We start from the raw sequence: 25094 nt of genomic DNA on the forward strand, positions 1-25094 counted from the left end.
TGCCAGGCAATGATCTTGTCTGCTTTTTTGCATCTTTGTAGAAACTTAACGTCAGTGTCTATATGCGCGATCTTCCTGGAGATCCTCTCCACTTTGAGCCGGCAGTTTGCCGTGTCGATGGTAGCCATGATATGGAGATGCCGGCGTTGGACAGGGGTGAGCACAGTAAGAAGTCTTACAACAAACTTGTTGGACTTTAACCTGGTGTTGTAAGACTTCTTACTGTGCTCAACCCAGTCCAACGCCGGCATCTCCACATCAGGGTAGGTGTTGAGAGAGATGTTTCCCCTTGGGGATTCTAGAACTAAAGGGGGTCACCATCCCAGAATAAGGAGGTCAGTCGTTGAGGAATGAGATGAGAAGAAGTCTTCTCAATTAAACGGTTGTGAATCTTTGGAATTCGGTGCCCCAGTGGGTTGTGGATGCTCTGACTTCTTCATAGAATTTACAGTGCATAAGGATGCCATTCGGCCCATCGAGTCTGCACCGGCTCTTGGAAAGAGCACCCTACCCAAGGTCAACACCTCCACCCTATCCCATAACCCAGTAACCCCACCCAACACGAAGGGCAATTTTGGACACTAAGGGCAATTTATCATGGCAATCCACCTAACCTGCACATCTTTGGACTGTGGGAGGAAACCGGAGTACCCGGAAGAAACCCACGCACACACGGGGAGGATGTGCAGACTCTGCACAGACAGTGACCCAAGCCGGAATCGAACCTGGGACCCTGGAGCTGTGAAGCAATTGTGCTATCCACAATGCTACCGTGCTGCCCCTGCCCCTGACTTAATGGTGGTGGAGGTGGGAAGGTGCCATATGTGATCGCCATCTGCCTCTCTCCTGCCGAATCAAATTCCCCCCTACCAACAAACTCACCATGGGATTGGACAAGAGATCTCCCTCCACCCACCCCCATTAAACGGGAATCATTGCTCCAGTTAATGTTGTCCATGGGGGTGATTGTGCATTTAGTGGGGTGTTTCCCGATGGCTGCAGCGCTGAGACACATCCTGCTATTCAATGGCACTTTGCCAGGTTTTTTGGGCCTTGGTGGGGAACATCCCGTTACGGCCGCACTTACATAATTTCCTGCACTGCCGAGTTCAGCTCCCAAGTGCAGGAAGAGCACTCGTGAATCAGGGTGCCACTGTTAAAGGCAGCCCTGAACTTTCAATCTTCCTCAGCATCCCTACCGTGGCATCCGGACCCCCCACTGCACCCAACTTATCTCTTCCGGGGTCCTCACCCCACCAAGCATGGGCAACCTGGTACCCGGGCATCTTGGCACCACCATCCCGGCACTCTGGCAGTGCCCCTGTCAGCCTGGAAGTGCCACCCTGGCAGTGCCAAGGTGGCTGGGTGCCAACATGAGTGTCTGGGTACCACCCTGCCCAGAGCCCGACCACCCAGGGGTGTCCAATGGCCTCGGAGATCCCCCAGGTGCCGTTAAGACTTGTCCGCGTGTGTGTGAACCAGTACTAAACACCGCCAGGTTGAGGCCTCACTGGGGAGGCCGTTAATTTCCAGGCCCCAGGAGAAGAGGCCTTTCGTGCGATTCAACCGCCTCATCGTGACTCCAAGTCTGGCTCAAAAAGACCATGAAACTGCCACCCTGGCACTGGTGAGGCCACACCTGGCGTATTGTGAGCAGTTTTGGTGTCCTTATCTGAGGAAGGATGTTCTTGCTATGGAGGGAGTTCAGCAAAGGTTCACCAGGTTGATTCTTGGGATGGTGGGGCTGTCATATGAGGAGAGACTAAGTCGGTTAGGATAATATTCATTGGCGTTTAGAAGAGTGCGAGGGGATCTCATAGAAACTTACAAAATTCTAAGAGGATTAGATGGGGTAGATTTAGAAAGAATGTTTCTGATGGTGGAGGAGTCCAGAACTAGGGGTCATAGTTTGAGGATAAGGGGTAAACCTTTTAGGACAGAGGTGAGGAGAAATTTCTTCACCCAGAAAGTGGTGAATCTGTGGAATTCGCTACCACGGGTTAAGGAAGAGCTGGAGACTGTGCAATGCATAAAGGCAAAACATCACGCTAGCATCAATCACAAAACAAACAAGTCAAAATCAAAAACCAATAATGATGACCACACCGGGGGCACACAGGTAAATATAGCCCCCGGATGGTGAGGGACATGCCCTGGCACTATCCCCCTGACACCCTGGCACTGCCCTCCGGCTGTGCCAATCTGACAGTGCCAACCTGACAGTGCTGGAGTGGCAGTGCCAGGGGCAGACCTTCTGGGAAGCCCAATTGAGGGTTTCCCCTTGTTTGAGGTGGGAAATCACACACCTATGTTTGTGGGGTCGGGGAGTGCACAAATGTCTTGTGGGGTCGCCTTGATGTTTTGGGGGTGTCCTCAGTGTCCTTTAAAAATGGCGTTCCGACCTTTGTGGAGCTGCCTTGCCAGCTCTGCCAGGCTCCACCCTGGTTTTCAATCTGAACCTGGCTGTCTGACAAATTCTGGGTCACTTCCACTCTACAGGTGCGATCTTCCGGCCTCGTTATGCTCTCGCTCGAGCAAAACGAGGCCGGTGAATAGCAAGAGATGCCGAAAACGAGACCTGTGCCAGGCGGCAAATAGCTTGCAATGCAACTGGCCCCCTCCATAGACGACATTGGGATCTCGCCGTAGCGTGGCGAGAAATCAATTATCACCACTTAAGCACTATTTCCATAAACTTAACGAGAGCCACCTCTATGTCCAATGGCCTCCCCAGCAAGTGTTCAAGCTGGCACCAAATTAATGCTGCTTTTGAAAAACGTGAACCTGGCGGAAGGGCTTCTGTGGGGAGCCGAGGAGGTGAGTAACCATCTTTGCTCGTGGGAAAAGAGCCCAGGGACTCAGGGCCTGCTGCCCTTGTGCTCAGCGGGGGGTGGAGGACCCTCGGCTGGGGGTGGGGGACCCTCCACAAGCGCAGGCCGCCATGGGAGGGTGGGGCGGAGGAACTGCGGGGGCAACCGCACGCGGCAACACCATGCAAACCCCTGGAGCGTTTGTACTCGTTCTTGGGCAACCCTTGACTCTGCCCATCTGCTCCACCAACCACCCATAACCCCCATCAACTGCCGAGGCCTCTGGCCGTGCGGCTGATAGCTATTGCTAATAGGGAGTGGGCAATCGTGGTTAAGTGAGCAATTCCCACAACCCAAGTGGATCCCCGTGAGTGGGTGGGCCATGTAGAATGTGGGAGTCATTGCCTAGCATCACAATCACACCTTGATGCCTGTACACTGTGCTTAAACACTGCGGGAGGCACAGACAGTAGCCAACATCTGAACACCCAGGGGTTGGGACACAGCTCCGGGGACATGTCCATGGCCGGAGGGTGGGTGAGTGCTTGGGGGGAGCGGGGGATACCTGAAGAGATGGGCCAAGGGTTCAGAGGTCGGCCCGCAATGCAGAAGAGAGTGATAGAGGCAACATACTGGTTGTGTTTATTGTGTGCAACAATTCCCTACTCTCCCGATGTTACCACCCATTCCCCAACCCCTCTTTCCCCCTCCTTACCCTCCACCCCATCCCCCCTCCTCTGGGGCTCTCAATAATCCTCGATTTGGGGCAGCACGGTAGCATGGTGGTTAGTGTCAATGCTTCACAGCTCCAGGGTCCCAGGTTCAGTTCCCGGCTGGGTCACTGTCTGTGCGGAGTCTGCACATCCTCCCCGTGTGTGCGTGGGTTTCCTCCGGGTGCTCCGATTTCCTCCCACAGTCCAAAGATGTGCGGGTTAGGTGGATTGGCCATGCTAAATTGCCCGTAGTGTCCTAAAAAAAGTAAGGTTAAGGGGGGGATTGTTGGGTTACGGGTATAGGGTGGATATGTGGGTTTGAGTAGGGTGATCATTGCTCGGCACAACATCGAGGGCCGAAGGGCCTGTTCTGTGCTGTACTGTTCTATGATGTGCTTTGCCTTCCTAGCTCTACCACTACGTCTAGGTGTGTCCCCAGGTTGTACTTCGGTGCCCCGGCAGGCGTCCTCTGGGGGCTCTGAGGTTGGAGGGACCCGGCTCAATGTGGGTGGCACATGCACAGCCGTGCTGGCTGTGACACATGGCCTCATTCGAGCGGTGTTACTCAGAGGGGGGGCTGGTGGCCACCGAAATCACTCCATGGGACGGTGGGTACTCCATGCAGCTGGTTTGAGCCCCGACTGCGCCTGGCATGATCCAACTCTGCCAGCCCTGGCGGTTCCCCGTAGTCCGCACCATTGTGTCGGAGCCCTCGGTGATGCTCCTCAGTGACTGGGACAACCTCCGCAGTGCCTCAGGTTCTGAGAGCAGGACATGTCCCACAGAACCTCATCAACGTCAGCCTGGTACTGGGTCATGTCCCCCAGCGAGTCGGACTTTCTGCCGAGACCCTCAGTCTTGGCCGTCACCAACTGGGCGACGCCTTGGACACCTTCACTAATGGTGCCGACATTGTGCACCTGACTCTCCACTGTGGTCGCCACCTGAGGAATGTTGGCCTTGGTGCCACTCATTGCCAGTGACATCTCCTGCGCCCGTAGCCTCTGGGACTCCTCCAAACTGTTATGGATCTGTTGGAGTGACACTAACATCTCCCTCTGAATGTCCCGACCATTCCCTAACGTCTCCACCAGCTCCACGATGACCTCTTCCACAGACTCAGCATCAAGCTGGGACCCAGCTAGGTCTGGAATCCAGTAGCCACCCAACTGCTGTCCTGCCTGGGGGTTCTTGCCTCCACCTGATGTGAAGTGCTCACCAGATTGTGCCCCAGAAGCCTGACCACTAACGTTTCCCACCGAGGTGCGTGGATCTGCACTGGTGCAGAATGGGGATGATAGCTGTGACACCTCGATCGTGTCTTCCTCAGGGCTCTCCTCCAAGGTGTTCCCCAGGGAGGCTGGAGAGGCGGCCACTCGGGATGGGCCGGCACCATCACTGGAGGACCTGTGGGAGAAATGGACATGTGGTCCTTCCTACACTGGAGAGATGGTCCGTTACCTACAGCAGTAAGCCATCCACATACAGGGACACATGGTGCTCCATACCTCCTCTTTCTACACCTTTCCACTTCATCGGCGACCTTAGTGCAATAGCCAGCAATTCAGTTGCCACGCAAAGAGTAATGGGGCAAGTGGACACCCCTGTACAACCTAAAGTACCCTGAGTTTAATGCATTCGTACGAATACTCGCCCTGGGGGTCCTATACAGCGTCTGATCCAAGGAATGAACCTGGGTCCACAACTGAACAGCCCCAGTACCTCAAAGAGATACACCCATTCTACCAGGTCAAACACTTTCTCCGTGTCCACGGAGATTATTACCTCCACTCCGCACTCAACAGGGCATCATAACCACATTCAGTAGCCCCCTTAATTGGTTGACTATTGTCGGCCTTTCATGAACCCTGCCTGAGCCTCCACTACTACCCCAGGCAGACATTCTCCACGTGAGTTGCCAACTCCTTGGCCAACAACTTTGCTTCAGCGTTCAATAGAGACATGGGCTGATAAGACCCACACTCCTCTGGATCCTAATCCTTTTTCAAAATTAAAGAGCTGGAAGCCTGAGTCAGTGTTGTCAGCAACTCCCCCCGAGGTAATCATTTGACATCTCCATTCAATGAGGCCCCAGCTCCATCACACATTTCTTATAAAATTGCACTGGGAATTTATCCGAGCCCGGAGCCTTCCCAGACTGCTGAGCACCAATGCACCTCACAATTTTCCCCAGACCAAGCGGAGCCTCCAGCCCCTGCACTTTCCCCTCCTCCACCACCGGGAAGTCCAAATTAGATACAGCACTTAGGGCGAAGAGGATCAAACGATAAGGGGGGAAAGCAAGATTAGGCTATAGAATTAGATGATGAGCTGTGACCATAATGAATGGTGGAGCAGGTTCGAAGGGCCAAATGGCCTCCTCCTGTTCCTATTTCCTATGTTTCCTATGTTTCCTATGGTCAATGGGGGGGATGGGTCAGTCAGCAAGGCAATAACAACTCGCGTTTAACAGGCCATCCAGGTGGGGCCCAATGGTTCCTCACCTCTGTGGCATCCGGCATCCTCAGCATTGGTGACTCCTCTGTCCTCGGCAACCCCAGTCACCTCCTTATCACCTCCAGGGCCTGCTCCTCCAACGAGGTGAGGATTGTTATGTCCAGCACCCCACCAGCCTGGGCCCTTTCCCAGCGATTGTGGGAAAGCTTGGTCTGGAGGAAATTATGAGGTGCATTGGTTCAATGCAGCCTGGAAAAGGCTCCGGGCTCGGAGAGCTTTTCCTGAGGAGACACAGAGAGGGCCTTGTTAGCCGGGGGGTGGAGGGAGGATTGGGGGGTTTTAAGGGAGAGAGGGGGTGGAAGGAAGGTTGGGGGTCGCATGGAGAGTGGAGTGGTGGATGCTCGCGTGGGGGCGGAAAGGTCGTGCTTCCCGGTGTAAGTCATTGACCTTTTTCCGGCACTGGAGGCCAGTCTTCCTGGTCACATCCCCGAGCTCACAGCTGGCGTCACATCACCCCAGGCAGCACTGACTGCCCTACGGCTCACCCTCAAGGACCCTCGGGGGTACAGGAAATCCCTCCTGGCTTCCAGTACGACCAGGAGCCTCTCCAGGTCAGCGTGCCTGAATCTTGGGGCCAGTCTCCTGGGTGCCATTGTTCCGAGCTGGCTGAGGTTGGCTGAGCAGGTGCTGCTTAAGTGCTGCTCAACCTGGTTAGCTGGGGGCTGGCGAATGCGCTGCTGGCAAATCGCCTGGTAAGCCTTCATTTGCCGCAAGAAGCCTGTGGGGCCTCGTTAAGTGGAAAAATTAACATTGAATAGTGTTGTCCTCCTCGCTGGGCTAAGCACCGGGAAACCTGTGGCAGTTCCCGCTCTCTACCACACTTAGAAATTTTTCCGGAGAATCACGCACTATGTTCAAGTCCAAAATGACTCTTCTTCAGCATTGAATTGGGGCAGAAACGCGATGGGTTTTATGTTGCTGAAAAAGAGGGGAGGGGATAAAATGGAGGGTGATGGAGATTCAATGACAAAGATGTTATGGAACACATGACAAAAGGAATTTAATTAAGATCTTTAATCTTAATTAAAGATACAAAATATTGGTCCAGAGTAGGTGATAACAGCAGAACAAAAAAGCATGAAAATAAGATACAGTTGGCACTTGGAGGGAAATATTCAAAATGGAGGACAGAGTTCACGGTCTAAAGCTGTTGGACTGTGCAATGAACCTTAATTTCAACATGGAGAGAGTAAATGGTGATGTTGGGCAATAATGTAAAAGAGCCTGTGCATCGCATATCTCTCCCAATTGGAGTTCAGTGGAAATGAAGCGACAATAAACTTTAGGTCAATACATACAGAATAAGACAACAGGCCTCAAGTCAGCTGAACCTAGTTTATGTGCGAGTAGTAAAAAACATGAGACCAGGCTCAACACTGTAATGTATCCCCTGATTATGTATTACTGTAAGCTATGTCGACACCACCCCAACTCAGAATATAGTCAAGAGTTGAAATAGCTGCAAAGATACCAAAGGCCCATTGTTGACTAAAACTGAGGCGTGTTTGAAGAAATGCAGTTGTGCAGTTCTGTGAGACCAGTGTGCCGAGTGGGGTACCTGCCTGATGTGAGGAATACATCTCAGTAATTCCGCTGTTTTAGGGGAAAATCATTGATGCGACCATCAATTCACGCAAAATGTAAACTGTGGCTTTAATCGACTAGAACAATGCCTGTCTGCGACTGCTCTGTTACTGAGGGCCGCCTACAGGGCTGCTGCTCTTTATACCTCCCCCCAAGGGGTGAGCCAGAGGCGGAGCCCACAAAGGCACCTACATGATACATCACAGGTAATACCTTACAATGGTCCATAGGTGGAGACCTCATGGGCAACAGCGTGGTACAGTTACATACATGGCAAATAGTTAATGCAATACGTTCACCACATTCACCCCCTGTTAAAAAAATGAAGCCCGGCGGGGGTGAACGGTTCACAAGTTCAGCCTGTCCGGCGCCCAGATCGTGCGCTGCGATCATCGAAGCTCTGGTATCGCAGCTGGCCCGGGTGTCGAACTTGTCCGGTGCGGGTACAGACGCGGACCCCAGGAGCGTGTCTTCTGTAGCTTCATTCCTGTGGGTCGGAGAAGGGGGAATGGGGGGCGGGAGGGGGTGCGGGTGCCATGTAGGGGCGGGGGCGCTGGTCGGCATAGGTTGGGCGGGATAAGTTGGGATGGCGGTGGTAGTGGAACCTGTGAGCGCTAGGTCCCGGAAGGAAACCGTATCCTGTCAGCCGTCGGGGTGTTCTATGTATGCGTACTGGGGGTTGGTGTGTAGGAGCTGGACACTCTCGACCAGGGTGTCGGACTTATGGCTCCTGACGTGTTTGCGGAGTAGGGCAGGCCCCGGTGTCTTCAGCCAGAATGGAAGCGAGGCCCGGAGGTGGATTTCCTGGGGAAAACAAACAGGTGGTCATGAGGGGTCTCGTTTGTGGCCGTGCAAAGGAGGGACCTAATAGAGTGGAACGCATCGGGGAGGAACTCCTGCCAGTGGGAAACTGGGAGATTCCTAGTCCGTAGGGCCAGGAGGATGGTCTTCCAGACCATCGCGTTCTCCCTCCCCACCTGCCCGTTTCCCCGGGACTGGCGGTCCTGCTCGAGGCGATGCCCTTACCGAGCAGGTACTGACGCAGTTCATCGCTAATGAACGACGAACCCCGGTCACTGTGAACATACGTGGGGAAACCAAACAGGGTGAAGACACTATTGTAGGGCTTTAATGACAGTGGCAGCGGTCATGTCGGGGCAGGGGATTGCAAAGGGGAAGGGGGAGAACTCGTCAATGACCTTGAGGAAATATGTGTTGTAGTTGGTGGAGGGGAGGGGCCCTTTAAAATCGATACCGAGGCTCAAAGGGCCGGGATGCCTTTACCAGGTGGGCCTTATCCGGTCGATAGAAGTGTAGCTTGCACTCCGCGCAGATTGGGCAGTCGCTGGTCATGGCTCTGACCTCCTCAGTGGAGTAGGGCAGGTTGCGGGCCTTGACATAGTGGAGAAGCCAGGTGACCCCCGGGTGGCAGAGGTCATCGTGGATAGCCCAGAGTCAATCATCTTACGCGCTGGCGCCTGTGCCGCCGGACTGGGCATCTGGGGGCTCGTGAAGCTTCCCAGGACGATACACAATATCGTAATTATAGGTGGAGAGTTCGATCCTCCACCTCAAGATCTTATCATTCTTGATTTTGCCCGCTGCGTATTATCGAACATGAAGGCTACCGATCGTTGGTCGGTGACGAGGGTAAACCTCCTACCAGCGAGGTAGTGCCTCCAGTGCTGCACGGGTTCCACGATTCTCGGGCTTCTTTTTCGACCGAGGAGTGTCGGATTTCAGAGGTGGTGAGGGTACGTGAAAAAAATGCTACTGGCCTGCCTGCCTGATTGAGGGTAGCGGCGAGGGCGACCTCTGAGGTGTCGCTTTCCACCTGGAAGGGGACGGACTCGTCCACCGCGCGCATCGCGGCTTTGGTGATGTCCTCCTTGATGCAGCTGAAGGCCTGGCGGGTCTCGGCCGCCAGTGGTGGCTTTGATTAGTGGGCGGGCTTTGTCTGCGTAGTTGGGGACCCACTGGGCGTAATAGGAAAAGAACCCGAGGCACCTTTTCAGGGCCTTGGGGCAGTGGGGTAGGAGGAGTTGCAGGGGAGGGCGCATACGGTTGGGGTCGGGTCCTAGAACCCCGTTTTCCACGACATAGCCGAGGATGGCTACTCTGGTTATGCGGAAAACGCATTTCTCTTTGTTGTAAGTGAGGTTAAGGGTTTGGGCCGTTTGGAGAAATCTCTGGCGGTTGGCATCGTGGTCCTGCTGATCATGGCCACAGATGGTGATGTTTTCCAAGTACGGAAATGTGGCCCGCAGCCCGTACTGGTCCACCATTCGGTCCATCGTTCTTTGAAAGACCGAGACCCCGTTTATGACGCCAAAAGGGACCTGGAGGAAGTGGAAGAGGTGGCCGTCGGCCTCAAAAGCCGTGTAGTGGCAGTCCTCCGGGCGGATTGGGAGCTGGTGGTACACAGACTTCAGATCCACCGTGGAGAACACCCGGTAGTGCGCGATCTGGTTAACCATGTCTGCGATCCGGGGAAGGGGGTACACATCAAGGTGTGTCTACCGGTTTATGGTTTGGCTGTAATCTACAGCCAAACCATAAACCGGTAGACACACCTTGGGCAACCGGGCAGCACGGTGGCACAGAGGTTTGCACTGCTGCCTCGTGGCACCGAGGTCCCAGGTTCAATCCCGGCTCTGGTCATTGTGTGGAGTTTGCACATTCTTCCTGTGTATGCATGGGTTTTGCCCCCACAACCCAAAGATGTGTAGGGTAGTGGATTGGCCACACAAAATGAATTGGGTATTCTAAATTTATTTTTAAGGGCAGCACGGTAGCATGGTGGTTAGCATAAATGCTTCACAGCTCCAGGGTCCCAGGTTCGATTCCCGGCTGGGTCTCTGTCTGTGTGGAGTCTGCACGTCCTCCCCGTGTCTGCATGGGTTTCCTCCGGGTGCTCCGGTTTCCTCCCACAGTCCAAAGATGTGCGGGTTAGGTGGATTGGCCATGCTAAATTGCCCGTAGTGTCCTAAAAAGTAAGGTTAAGGGGGGGTTGTTGGGTTACGGGTATAGGGTGGATACGTGGGTTTGAGTAGGGTGATCATGGCTCGGCACAACATCGAGGGCCGAAGGGCCTATTCTGTGCTGTACTGTTCTATGTTCTATGTTCTATGTTCTACAACCATCCGGTTCTTTTCCCCGGTCCTGACAACCACCACCTGAGCTGTCCAGGGGCTATTGCTGGCCTCGATGATCCCTACCGCAAGAGCCGCTGGACCTCGGACCTGATAAAAGTCCTGTCCTGAACGCTATACCGCCTGTTTCTAGTGGTGATTGGCTTACAGTCGGCGGTGAGATTTGCAAAGAGCGAGGGAGGGTCGACTTTTAGTGTTGTGAGGCTACATACAGCGGAGCCAGTGCAAAAAAGTCCCTTTGGCCTCCGCGGCCTGTGAGTCGAGTTCCAGTCGGTCAGGTTTGAGGGCCGATTCCATTGTGGTGTTGTAATCGATTAAGTTGATGCGACCATTAATTCACGCGAAACAGAGAGTAGATGTAAACTGTGGCTTTAATCGACTAGAACAGTGCCTGCCTGCGACTGCTCTGCTACTGAGGGCCGCCTACAGGGCTACTGCTCTTTATACCTCCCCTCAAAGGGAGGAGCCGGGGCGGAGCCCACAAAGGCACCAACATGATACATCACAGGTAATTCCTTACAATGGCCCATAGGTGGAGCCCTCATGGGCAACAGCGTGATACAGTTACATACATGGCGAATGTTTAATGCAATACATTCACCACAAACATCTTCAGCTATTTTGAGCTCGACATGAGAAACCGAACAAAAAAGAGAAAAAAAAAACTGGAGCTGCGCAACCTACATCCCTCTCTGCAGGGCCTCAAATAGTTTTATGATAGATGGCCGCATCCTTGGTAACATGGATTCCAGTGATCGCAGGGGTTTTCAGTTTCTACATTCTTGCTACATTGTCGATCAGCCAGAGTGCAAAGCTTGTAACTAAAAGGAAGCAGCATGAAAAAGTCACTATATGTACACACTGCCACTTTCCATGCCAGATTAGAAGTGCTTGGCTCTTTAGACCAGCTTCTGTGCGATATTTCAGGCAAACGCTCTGCTGTGAAAACTTGACATCTGTCAGATGGGAACAGGGAGTTTTGTGATAAAGGCACCTACAAATGGCTGAGAATGGAGAACTGAATGAGGGTTACTGTTGAGATCTATGGTAATAAAAGATGAGTTGGTGGTTAATGGTTTTTAATAATTGCTGGAGGTCATGTTGCGAATTTAATTAATCTCCCTATCAGACACATTTCTCAATTTCCATCAATCCGATACATTCTCCGAAGACTCATTGTAAGGCGAACTGTTATGATAGTTGGAGATATGGAGCAGGCTGCAGATAATATGCTTTGAATGTGGCTTTGGATGACAGTAACGGCAGAGATTATTTCAGTTTAAATTAATTAACAGAGACATAGGGGTGAATTTTGAGTTGCAGGAGAAGGGGGGGGGGGGGGTGAGCTAGAAAGTGAGTAAATTGACAACACATCGCTCCAACACACCCCCCCCCCCCCCCCCCCCGCCGCCCCAAAATACCGACGTTTACCTGAAACGTGGTAGGCTGCCTGTGAGAAACCCCCTCGGGAGAGGTGGGCTGTCAATTTCCATGTTAATTGCTCAATTACTGTGATAATAACATGATTTTTTTGAATTTAACCTTGTGTGCATAGGTTCTTTTTTAATTAATTCACATGATGTGGAGTTTGCTGGCTAGGCCAGCATCCATCGCTCATTCCTAATTGCCCTTAAGAAGCTGGTGGTGAGCCGCTTATCGGAACTGCTGAAGTCCATGTAGTGTAGGTACACCCACAGTGCTGTTAGAGAGGGAGTTCCAGAATTTTGACCCAGCAGCAGTGATTAGTGATATAGTTCCAAGTCATTGACCAGGAACTGAACTGGATCAGCCATTATAAATAGTATGGCTACTGGAGCAAGTCAGAAGCTGGGAATTCTGTGGAACGTAACTAACCTCCTGACTCATGGGGCAGCATGGTAGCACAGTGGTTAGCACAGTTGCTTCACAGCTCCAGGGCCCCAGGTTCGATTCCCGGCTTGGGTGACTGTCTGTGCAGTGTCTGCACGTCTCCCCGTGTCTGCGTGGGTTTCCTCCGGGTGTTCCGGTTTCCTCCCACAGTCCAGAGATGGGCAGGAAGGTGGATTGTCCATGATAAATTGCACTTAGTGTCCAAAAAGGAGAGGTGGGGTTACTGGGTTACGGGTGTGGACTTAAGTGGGGTGCTATTTCCAAGGGCCGAATGGCCTCCTTCTGCACTGTAAATTCTATGAGTCTATGACTCCTCAAAGCCTGCCTGCCATTTACAAGGCTCAAGTCAAAAATGTGATGAAATTCTCTCCACTTGTCTGGGTCAGTGTAACTCTAACAGCACTCAGGAAGCTTGACACCTTCTAGGACAAAGCAACCCACTTTATCAGCACCATATCCATCACTTTTAACATCCACTTATTTGATTGCCGGTACACAGTGGCAGCAGTATGTACCATCTACAAGATCATAAAAGAATCATAGATATCCTTCAGTGCAGAAGGAGGCCATTTGGCCCATCAAGTCTGCACTGGCCCTCTGAAACAGCCCACTCCCCCGCCCTATCCCCGTAACCCCATAACCCCACCTAACCCGTGCATCTTTGGACACTAAGGGGAAGTTTTATAACATGACCAATTCACCTAACCTGCACACCTTTGGACAGTAGGAGGAAACTGGAGCACCCGGAAGGAGTCCACACAGACTCAAGGAGAACATGCAACCTCCACACAGACAGTCACCCAAAGCCGAAATTGAACCTGAGTCCCTGGCTTTGTGCGGCAGTAGTGCTAACCGCTATTCCACTGTGCTGCCCAGTATTGCACTGCAGGAACTCACCAAGGATCCTTCAATAGCTCCTTCCAAACCCTATCATCTAGAAGGTCAAGGGCAGCATTCAAAAACAGCTTCTTCCCCACTGTTCCCAGACACCTAAATGACCCTCTTATGGACTGACCTGATTAATACTACACAGCTAAATTCTTTACTCGATGCCGGTGTTATGGAGTTACATTGTGTACCTTGTGTTGCCCTTTTATGTATTTTCTTTTTATTTTATTTTCTTTTCAGGTACTTAATGATCAGTTTGAGCTGCTCGCAGAAAAATACTTTTCACTGTACCTGGATACACGTGACAATAAACAAATCCAGCAGATGCATGGTAACACTACCACATGCAAAACCCCTCCAAGCTACACATTACCTTGACTTGGAACTATATCTTCATTAGCAAACTATGCAACAACCAGAAACAAGCCATCAGCATGCTAATGATGCACTTCAGATACCTGAATACATCTGGAGGTGTTTGCCCTTCATTACATACCAGACAGGATCTACAGAAAGGTTGTGGCATGCTGCACTCTGCACAACAGCAACATTTTGACCTACGGGAGAAAAAAGATATAGAGGAAAGCTTTAATGATCTGTGAAAACCTTAACACTCATTAATTAAGGAAAGTCAACACAACTTTATTGAAGGCAAATGGTTAACTTAATTGATTGAGTTTACGCATGAGGTAAAAGAGGGTTGATAAGGTTAATAGGGTTGATGTAATGTACATGGACTTCCAAAAGGCATTTGATAAAGTGCCACATAACAGGCTTGACAGCAAAGTTGACGCTCAGGGAATAAAAAGGAATACTGGCATCGAGGATATGAAGTTGGCCGAGTGTTGTTAACTGTTTTAATAACCAAAATATCCTACTCCACTCCCCTGGGAAGGCTACCCAGTTCCTCCAATACAAAATTACTGTTTGTAATGCTTGGTCTTGTACAAATAAAATGGCTACTGTTTTTTAAAAATATGAGCCAAATATCTTTCATGTGAACCTCACCCCATTGCATAGTGTTTTCTTTGTATCTATCTTTGTTCAGCTCTCTTTCGCAAGGCTTTAAGATCTCATTGAGGGGCCTAGATATTCCAGCTTTATGTTTTTACATTCTCACAGGCAGCCTCAAGGCCGTTCAGCTTTTTGCCTCCAGTGAGCTCTATTTTAAAAAAAAACTGACATGATTTTCCATGATGCTCATACCTTGGCCTCTTTTCAACACCACTCTCCACTTCTAAGTTTCCCCCACTCTACCACCAAGACAAGGTCCCAATAAAGGTTGGTGTGCGTTTCTAATACTAAACTTAGATTTGAACAATTAGTATTCTTGTTCGTAACCTAATATTCTGACTACACTGTTCCCATATTGGCAGAAGGAATGAGAGCCAGAGGACACCGATACAAGGTGAACGACAAAATCAAAGGCAGCATGAGGAAAAACATTTACACAGCGGGGGTAGATTCCACCTTTGGAATATGAGGCAGCATGTTGGGTACTGACTGAGTGGGTGACAATGGGGCATGGAGGAGGGGGTGGTGGGGAATGGAAATGCTTTGAACCGAGCCCTCATTTTCATGTCCCCTCTCACCATCATCTCTCCCATGGTCGAGTCGCCCATCCCGGCTAGCAGGTGAATACTTTACTGCAGGTGAGTGGGGTGATAAATGGTCAAGGCTTGTGATTTCTTAAAACGTATATTTATTAAGGTTTTACATTTCAGAGAATGACGAAACAACATTAAAAAATAATACATTACCATAAGTAAGGATCGAGGGAAAAAAAGGCTCAGTATACATCAGTACAGAGAAAGACAGAAAAACAACATCACAACTGGCTGGACATAATCATTGGACATAACTAGGTTTCTATACAGCCCCACCAGACAGCGAGGGAGAATTGATTTATCATATTTCACTTGCTGCTGATATCAAGTCAACAAGGGGTGGTATTGTAGCACAGTGGTTAGCACTGCTGCCTCACAGCACCAGGGACCCAATTCCGGCCTTGGGTGACTGTGTGGAGTTTGCACATTCTCCCCATGTTTGCATGGATTTCCTCCAGGTGCTCGAGTTTCCTCCTACAGTCCAAAGATGCACAGGTTTGGTGGATTGGCCTTGATAAATTGCCCCTTAGTGTCCAGGGATGTGCGGGTTAAGTTAGATTACGGATTGCAGGGTAGGGTGGGAGCCTGGTTATGGTGCTCTTTCAGAAGGTCAGTGCAGATTTGATAGGCCAAATGGCCTCCTTCTGCACTGTAGAGATACTATGGAACACAATTGAGTGTAGTATGCCATGCGTCTATCTGATAATTAATTCTGTCACCAGATGTAATGAAATGAAATGAAAATCGCTTATTGTTACGAGTAGGCCTCAATGAAGTTACTGTGAAAAGCCCCTAGTCGCCACATTCCGGCGCCTGTTTGAGGAGGCTGGTACGGGAATTGAACCGTGCTGCTGGCCTGCCTTGGTCTGCTTTAAAAGCCAGTGATTTAGCCCAGTGTGCTAAACCAGGTAGCTGGGACCCCCCTATATCTCCAACAGATAGTGGGGTGGCATCCTATCTCTCCATCTCTGACATATAGTAAGAAGGCCCTTATCTCCCCATCTTCGACAAGTAGTGGGGGGTGGTATCTATCTGCAAAAAGTAGCTTTGAAGCCTCTTTCTCCCCATTTTTGACGGATGGCTGGGAAGTGTCTATCTCTGACAGGTAGTGGGAGGGCCCACTATCTCCCCATCTTTGACAGAAGGCTGGGTAGCCCCTATCCTCCCATATCCAACAGGTGGCTGGGAAGTATCTATTGCCTACCCACCCCGCCCATGTCCGACAGCAAACAAGACAAGGTAGTGCTAATGTCCAGAGCTTCCTGCTGTCACAAGCTGGTTGAAGGGGTCATGTGTTTCTTGGTGGCCCGCTGTTTGCTGATGGTGAGATTCTGTCCTCCTGTCGCTTATCAATGGGATTTCCCAATGAAGACACCCACACAGCTGGAAACCCATGGGTGGGGTGTGCTCCCGGTGGAAAACGTTAATCGCAGAGACCGGAGACTTCTGGCCAGTGTGCCGAAAGTTAAGAGGTGGTGGAGTCTTGGAGAATTTCAGATGGATCTCCTGATGGTCTAATGTGGAGTTTCTGAACTTTCTTTGAGTGAAACAACAGTGAGGTTTATGAAATTCAGCCCGACAGCCTGAGGCAAAACTGAGGTATCCAATCTTACATTGTATTGTGAGCCTGCGAATCATTCAGCAAAATGGGGAGGAGGCGCTGGCCAATGACCATTGAGGGAAGCAAAGGGGCGACTCTCAACCTCCGGGCAGAAGCGGATTTATATATTTGCGAGCATCGCAAAGAGGGAGAGTGCCACGTCATGCCCTGCACCTCAGTGACATGGCAGCCTGCCCCAAATAACATCAAGTACTGCCCCTAATGGCATCAAACCCTGCCCCAATGGCATCAAACCATGCCCCCAATCACATCAATGCCCACCTGACCTCACCCACCTTCAGCGCACACACTGCAAGCCACAAAAACCTGCGCTGACGAAGAGTCATCAGGACTCGAAATGTTAGCTCTATTTCTCTCTCCACAGATGCTGTCAGACCTGCTGAGATTTTCCAGAATTTTCTGTTTTTTTATGGACCTTGAATAAATTAGATCTAATTGACTGGCAGAGCAAGTCCGTGGGGCACAATGACCTACTCTTCTTCCTATTTGTTTTCTCTTGACATTTCACCACTTGCCGCTCATGCTCTTTGTGATAATTTTGGTATCATAGGAATATCAAGCTAAAGAATTAGTGTAGAATTATTTGCCATGTGATCTTGGCATTCTTAAATTAATTTCTAAGTGCAGTTGAATGGCCTACTCTAAACTGTGCATGCACGTACACGAGAAGGAACTGTGACGCGTCTGTCAGTGGTTTTCTTAACCCAGGCACGGTATTAACATTTATCTCCATGTTCAATTAGGTAGAGCGGGGGGTGACCTGTGTCAGTCAACTTCAACTCCAATATTTAAAGAGAGATAGAGAGATTGCAGATGAAATCTGATAGATTCTGGTATTGGGAGCATAGAATCATAGAATTTACAGTGCAGAAGGAGGCCATTCGGCCCATCGAGTCTGCACTGGCTCTTGGAAAGAGCACCCTACCCAAGCCCACACTTCCACCCTATCGCCATAACCCCATAACCCAGTAACCCCACCAAACACTAAGGGCAATTTTGGACACTAAGGGCAATTTAGCATGGCCAATCCACCTAACCTGCACATCTTTGGACTGTGGGAGGAAACCGGAGCACCCGGAGGAAACCCACGCACACACAGGGATAACGTGCAGACTCCGCACAGACAGTGACCCAAGCCAGGAATCGAACCTGGGACCCTGGAGCTGTGAAGCAATTGTGCTAACCACTGTGCTACCGTGCTGCCCTAAGAGCAGAAGTGACACACTGGAGGCTGCTTAACATTAGTGAGGTATTCCTGAATGTGAGGCTGGAAGCTGTTAGGGCCAATGGGGAGGTATTCTCCCCCAGTGGGGGGAAGAAAGAAATCTGAAATTGATACCAAGAAGGCCTGGCTAGAGGTAGTGGAGAAAGTGAGCAGCAAGAATATGCTACCACACTCCGCGATTCATAGAAGATAGAGAGAACATAGAACATACAGTGCAGAAGGAGGCCATTCGGCCCATAGAGTCTGCACCGACCCACTTATGCACTTACTTCCACCCTATCCCCGCAACCCAATAACCCCTCCTAACCTTTTTGGTCACAAAGGGCAATTTAGCATGGCCAATCCACCTAACCTGCACATCTTTGGACTGTGGGAGGAAACTGGAGCGCCCGGAGGAAACCCACGCAGACACGGAGAGAACGCACAGACTCCGCACAGACAGTGACCCAGTGGGGAATTGACCCTGGGACCCTGGCGCTATGAAGCCACAGTGCTGTCCACTTGCGTTACCGTGCTGCCGAAAACAATTTAATGTCCTAATCAGGGCATGAAAGGTGATTATAGTGGCACATTAAACTACATCTGATGTGTGGATGATTACAACCCTCTCACTCTGCCTTCTCAAACCTACTCCAGCATGATAGCCCTGTCACCAATTTACCTTTCAGCCATCCCTGTTAGTCTGTGCACTTCCTCATAACCCTATCTGCCCATTCAGCACTGACACTCACCACCATCTTCATGTACAGGTGCTCTTACACTTCTGGGAACTTCGCGCTCGCCCTCTTTGTGGGGCCCTCATACCAGGCCCAGCCCTCTGGTGATGCCAATCTCCACCCCAAATTAAATCAGACCCCGCCCCAATGACATCAAGCCCACCCCCAATGATGTCAAGCCCCACCCGAAAGACATCAATGCCCTCCTGACCTCACCCACTTTCAGCTCACACGATAAGCCAAAAATATCCCAAACCGCCGCTTAACTGCTTTGGTGCTCTTTAACCTATGAGAACAAGCCTGTAATTGATACATTGAAATCCACGACGCAAGCCGCAAACATCCAAATCACTATTTAACTGCTTTAGTGTTTTTTAACTTATGAGAACATGGCTGTAATTAATTAGTTGAAATCCAAGCCTACTTGTTTTCGGCATGACTCCAGAGATGGTCAATAATGTGATCTGTGTGTCCTTCGGTGGGCAAACATGAACTGGCTGCTGAGCAACGGGATGGAGAAATCAGCAGATGATGTGACTGCAGCACAGCACAGGTCAGTGCAGGACAGAATAAGCCAGAAAAAGTCCGGTGCAGGAGCAAACACTCTAATAAAGTCCAGTGCAAGTCTTAATATTTATGGCTTTGTCCAGAAGAGAAGAGGCTTTCTGTAGGCCAGCATTAAGAGAACTGGGGGATTGCAGTTACTCAGCAGTTATTTTTTTTAAATTTAGAGTACCCAATTATTTTTTTCCAATTGATGGGCAATTTAGCGTGACCAATCCACCTACCCTGCACATCTTTGGGTTGTGAGGGTGACACACAGACATGGGGAGAATGTGCAAACTCCACACAGATAGTGACCCAGGGCCGGGATTCTGCAAACCATCACAGACAAGTGTGGACAAATTAGCTAGTCATCTCGAAGCACAGAGGTCACCATGATCAATGAAATCAATGAATTATTTCACTTCATCTTCAAAAAGATTTGTGCCCATGTCCTCCCAGTTGAATTCAATTAATCTCTTACTGTGGCTCTCAGTGTTCTCATCCAAACTTTTGTCGAAAAGCACGCTAAATAATACAACTATTTTCTTCAGAGATTCATTTCTACTCTGCAATTGCACCATTATTGTGTCACAAATAATATTGACAGTCGCCATGATGAATCTCTCTTTCCATTTTAAAGTGGTTTAATTGTCTCCAGTGTCATCAAAAATTAACTCTTTGCTTTGTACGCTTCTCATCATCAAAGGGACCTGTATTTTTGTTAATGTTAGTGCCTCTCCTCCCACTGAGGTACAGTCATTTTGAACTTCCATGACAAAATGTCTAACCAAGGCTAACAATTGTGAAGCATTTGATAAAGTTGATTTTTTTGTCATTATTCGCTGACGGCATTAATTCCTGGAAGTGAACGGTTCCACAAAACAGTAAAATCTGCAATATTGTACTTTTCAAGCTGTTACACATGGTGGGTGAAATTCTCCGACCCCCTTTAGGGTCGGAGAATTGCCCGAGACCGGCGAAAATCCCGTCCCAGCCGTGGCCGGAATTCTCCGCCACCTGGGAATTAGCGGGGGCGGGAATCGTGCCGCGCCGATCGGCGTGGCCTCCGTGCCGAACGGCGAACCCCCTGCGGCGATTCTCCGGCCTGCGATGGGCCGAAGTCCCTCCACTGAGAGGCCTCTCCCGCCGCCGTGGTTTCATCCACCTCTGGTGGCGGCAGGATTGGCGGCGTGAGCGGGCCCCCGGGGTCCTGGGGAGGGCGCGGGGCGATCGGGCCCCAGGGGGTGCCCCCACAGTGGCCTGGCCCGCGATCGGGGCCCACCGATCGGCGGGCGGACCGGTACCACGGGGGCACTCTTTTTCTTCCGCCGCCGCCACGGCCTCCACCATGGCGGAGGCAGAAGAGAACTCCCCTACCATGCATGCGCCGGTGGTGACATCAGCGGCAGCTGACGCACCGGCACATGCGCGAACTGGCGAAGGCCTTTCGGACAGCCCCGACACCGGCTGCTGGCCGTCAAAGGACGTTGGCGCCGGTTTTGGCACCAGTCGGCGTGGCGCCAACCACTCCGGCGTGGGCCTCACCCCTAAAGGTGCTGAGAATTCCGCACCTTTGGGGAGGCCCGACGCCGGAGTGGTTGGTGCCACTCCGCTATGCCGGGACCCCCTGCCCCGCCGAGTAGTGGCGAATCCCGGCCGGTGTCTCTGATTTTGATACGGTTATTTCTGATAAGCATTCCTTTACATCGACAAAGTTCAGTCTCAAAGCCAGGCAGCATCTGCACCACCTGGTGTCACAGATTCTTTTGATCGCCGAATGTTTTCCATTTGCCTGCTTCAAGTGTGATCACAGCATATTCCACCGATGGATGGAAACCGAAAAAAGGCATGCAAGATTTGAACAAAGTCATAAAAATGTACAATTCAGAGTGCTGATGGAGGTGGCTAGAGAGATAGTGGATGCATTGGTGGTTATCTTTCAAACCTCTCTGGACTTGAAAGTTGCAAATATAAGCCCACTATTTAAGGAGAGGGAAAAGGACAATGGAGAATGACAGACCTGTTTGTGTGATGTCAGCAGTATGGAAAATATTAGAATCTATTATTAAAGGATGTGATATCTGGACATTTGGAAAAGAATGATGAAATTGGGCAGAATCAATGTGGATTTTTGAAAGGAAAATCATGTCTGACAAACATGTGGGCAGAGTAGATTCACCAGAATGATACCGCGATGAAAAATGTTAATTTATGAGGAGAGGTTACACAAAATAATGTATTCCCTGGAATTGAGAAGGTTTAAGGTTTCCAAGATGTTTGGCGGTTCGCAGGTGGGGTAGTTTGGGCGGAACTATTTCCGTTAGTTGGGGAGTCCAGGCCGAGGAGGCCTTGTCAAAAACTTAGAACCAGATCTTACAGGGGTGATGTCAGCAAGCACATAACACACAATGCATGGTTTAAGTTGAGGACTCTTCCACAAACAGCAATGTTGCTACAATCAGCTGTTCAATTTAAACCTGAGATTGATAGATTTTTGTCAACCAAAGGTATCAGGTGATTTGGGGCAAAGAAGGGTATGCAGTTAGCTCATATATTAGCCATGATCGTATTGAATGTCGGAACAGGCTAGAAGGGCTGAATAGCCTCCTATGGGTGCAATTCTCCCAAAAGGGAACAATGTCCCATAGCGAACGCATTTAGCCGCATGTTTCCCAGCAGTCACAATGCTGAGAAACACATGGCTGTTCAACATTGAACAAGGAGCCTTTACAGGGAATGCATGGCCAAGACAGCACATAGCCCCATTTTTTATTGGGGAGCCCCGCTTGGCAGAACTCTCCGCTGTAGCGAGAGATCGGGATGCCATTTTTAAATGGTGTCTCGATCTCTGAGGCCTCCGAAACAATCCCCGACCTCCCCCCCCCATCAGACTGAACGCAATATGAGAGGGTCTCCGGCTCCTCCCCCCGTACCCCCACAACACCCACAGCAGGCAACCCCAGCTGGATCACGCGCACTCAGAAAATGCCCATGTGGCACCTTGGCAATGCCAACTTGGCACCCTGGCAGTGCTCATGCCAGCTAGCGGCACCACCTGGGCACCTTGGCAGTGCCAGACTGGCACAATCCTGCCCAAAGGGGGCTTCCCATCCCCTGGGATACCCCCATGAGTGCAGAACCATCTAGTCCTTGATTGTGAGGACCAGTGCTGAATGGCGCACGCCCGAGGTCTCTGAGGCGAAGGGGTTGAATCCCAAAGCCACAGGTACCTCAGGAATCTGCACATCAGAGTGAGGGACGGGATTTACATTGCAACGTCTCGTGCAATTGCGCTGAATCTCGTGAGGTGTTCCAGCCGAGTAGATCCCGGCCACGCTGCGCCACAGCGAGCTGCTTTTCCGCCGCAGCTTGACCATAGGTTCACGCCCTATGTTACTGTAAGCCAACAACCAGGATAGGCTGCCGCATTCCAGTCAATTCTGGGTCTTTGTTTTTGATCTCCAAAGTTTTGATGTGATTGTTGATGGCCTGAACACCCATCCCTTTATCCTATTTTACCTACCATGTCCAAGCAGAGCTTAACAAATGGTATGGATTCTCAACGCATGTTTGTACAGGGCCCTGGTGAGACCAAACCTGGAGTTTTGTGCGCAGTTTTGGTCTCCTTATCTCAGAAAGGATATTCTTGCCAAAGAGGGAGAGCAGTAATGGTTCACCAGACTGATTCTTGGGATGGAAGGATTGTCATTTGAGGAGACATTAGGTCGACTGTGCCTGTATTCACTGGAGTTTAGAAGAATGATCTCATTGAAACGTATACAATCCTGACAGAGCTGGACTGACTGGATGAAGGGATGTTTCCTCTGGCTGGGGTGGGAGTCTAGAACAAAGGACCACAGTCTCTGTAAACAGGGTGGGCTTTTGTCTCCCTTTGGGAGAATCGCGCCCATAGTAACCTTTTCTTTCTGTTTATAAATCCCCTTCAGTTGTTACTGGAAATCTCCAGTGTATTGTCTCGAGCCACTTCACAACGGAATTCTCTACCGCATAAGGCGTATGGTGTTCAGATAGAGGATCAGCTATGATCGTTTTGAATGGCAGAGCAGGTTCGAAGGGCCGAATGGCCTACTCCTGCTCCTGTTTTGTATCTTTCTGATAGCAAGGCAGGCAATTGCTTCATTGCTGCTGTGCTTTTTCCTGTGACATTGCTGCAAAGCAGATTTAGTTGGTGCATCCCCGACACACTCTCACGTGAGGTGAAATTGCATCATGTGATATCAGTGCGATTTCACCCAAGTATGTTCAAAGGATAATGCGGAAGAGAAAGTTGTACTTAGTAATCTCTTGTTCTTAATGGGACTCAGCATTGGAAATGAATGGAAATTTGGCCACACTGATGAATATTAAAAGGGAAAAGAAACCTTATCATCTGAGGGGACGCATTCTTACTTATTTTTGGTTTATTGTAAACCACGGTGATGATTTCTTTCGACAATTATTGAATCTTGTCTCCTTTGCGTGCACTTCATGCGTCAGACCCTATATAGAGGTGAAATGTCATTGATTCTACAAACGCACATCAACAGTGAAAACTGATATTGACTTGAATGTCATCCAGGAGACATTTCGTTTGGACTTAAATAGAAAACGGAACAAAGGAAGTCTGAACTTTCAACCCACAGAATCCGGAGCTGTCACCTTCCATTGGTGTAGCTGTTCCTTACTTAACACTTTCCTAGTTTTATTTTAAATTGAATGTAATCCTCAAATGTTGTCAGCCCCAAGACCCACAATTACAATAATCTCCATAATGCCTAACGTTAGATGAGGTTCCATGATTGGGCAGCACTTACTGAACAATCCCAAGTGTCCTAAAAATCACACAAACCCACTTACCCATGCGAGACTAGATCCCATCCATTGTAGGTGGGACCCAAATCACGACGCCTCACGAGATCTCATGGGGCGTAATGGCTGCTGGGAAGCATGGGTGAGGCCTCTCCCGGCATTTACTGGATGTGTCCCGCTTCGATTCCAGCACAAAGTGGTTAGTAGATTGTGCCCACAATGTAGCTCACTTGCACTTGCTAGAAGCTACAAAGATTCATATGCAGGGCCCTGTCCTCTTCAAGCAGAAAGTCCATGTCCAGGCTTTGTGCCTCTTTTAACTAAATAAAAGCAATAACTCCCTGCTGCATTCTCCATGGCAATACCTCAACCAATCAGTGCTGACTGGCCAATCAATCAGCACCCTTTTCTTATACAGTATAAATTGTTGCTTCCTTTGAACATTGGCATTCTTGGGTCTGTCCTGATGGGTACAAGATGAAAAGCTTTGACAGTTCTTTTCTTTTCTCAGCAATAAATGGCATTACAAACAATAACACATACATAGTAAATCATTGTTAACAGAGTATACCCAAAGAGGGCAATAGTTAACAGAATAAATAGCACGGGGCTGGAAGATGTCCTAACCCCAATGTTAGCTGATATTGTTAATAATTTCTTCTCCTTGGGACTATTCTCCTCCCTTTATAGTCTGGCATTGTCATTCTCCTCCTCTTAAAACAAAACAAGTCACCTTCTGTTCTTGCAAAATGATGTCTCATCGCCCTTTTCTCTCCAAAGTCCATAAATGCCTTGTTACCTCACAAATATGTGCCCCTCTTTGCCACAATGCCATGAATCTCTCAACACAGATTCCACGGCTGCCCCAGCACTGAAATTAAGCCACAGGCTGGATTCTCCGTTACCAGTCCGCCCAGCTACCGCTGCTAGCGAGAATGGAGACTTTGGCCCCCTGTTCCCTGGTGGCGGGAGTCTCTACTCCCGCCTACTCTACTCTACTCTACAAAGTCTCTACTCCTGCCACGTTTTGATGGGAT

This window comes from Scyliorhinus canicula, chromosome 1 (genome assembly GCF_902713615.1).
Source record: "Scyliorhinus canicula chromosome 1, sScyCan1.1, whole genome shotgun sequence".
NCBI classification, from domain to species: Eukaryota; Metazoa; Chordata; class Chondrichthyes; order Carcharhiniformes; family Scyliorhinidae; genus Scyliorhinus; species Scyliorhinus canicula.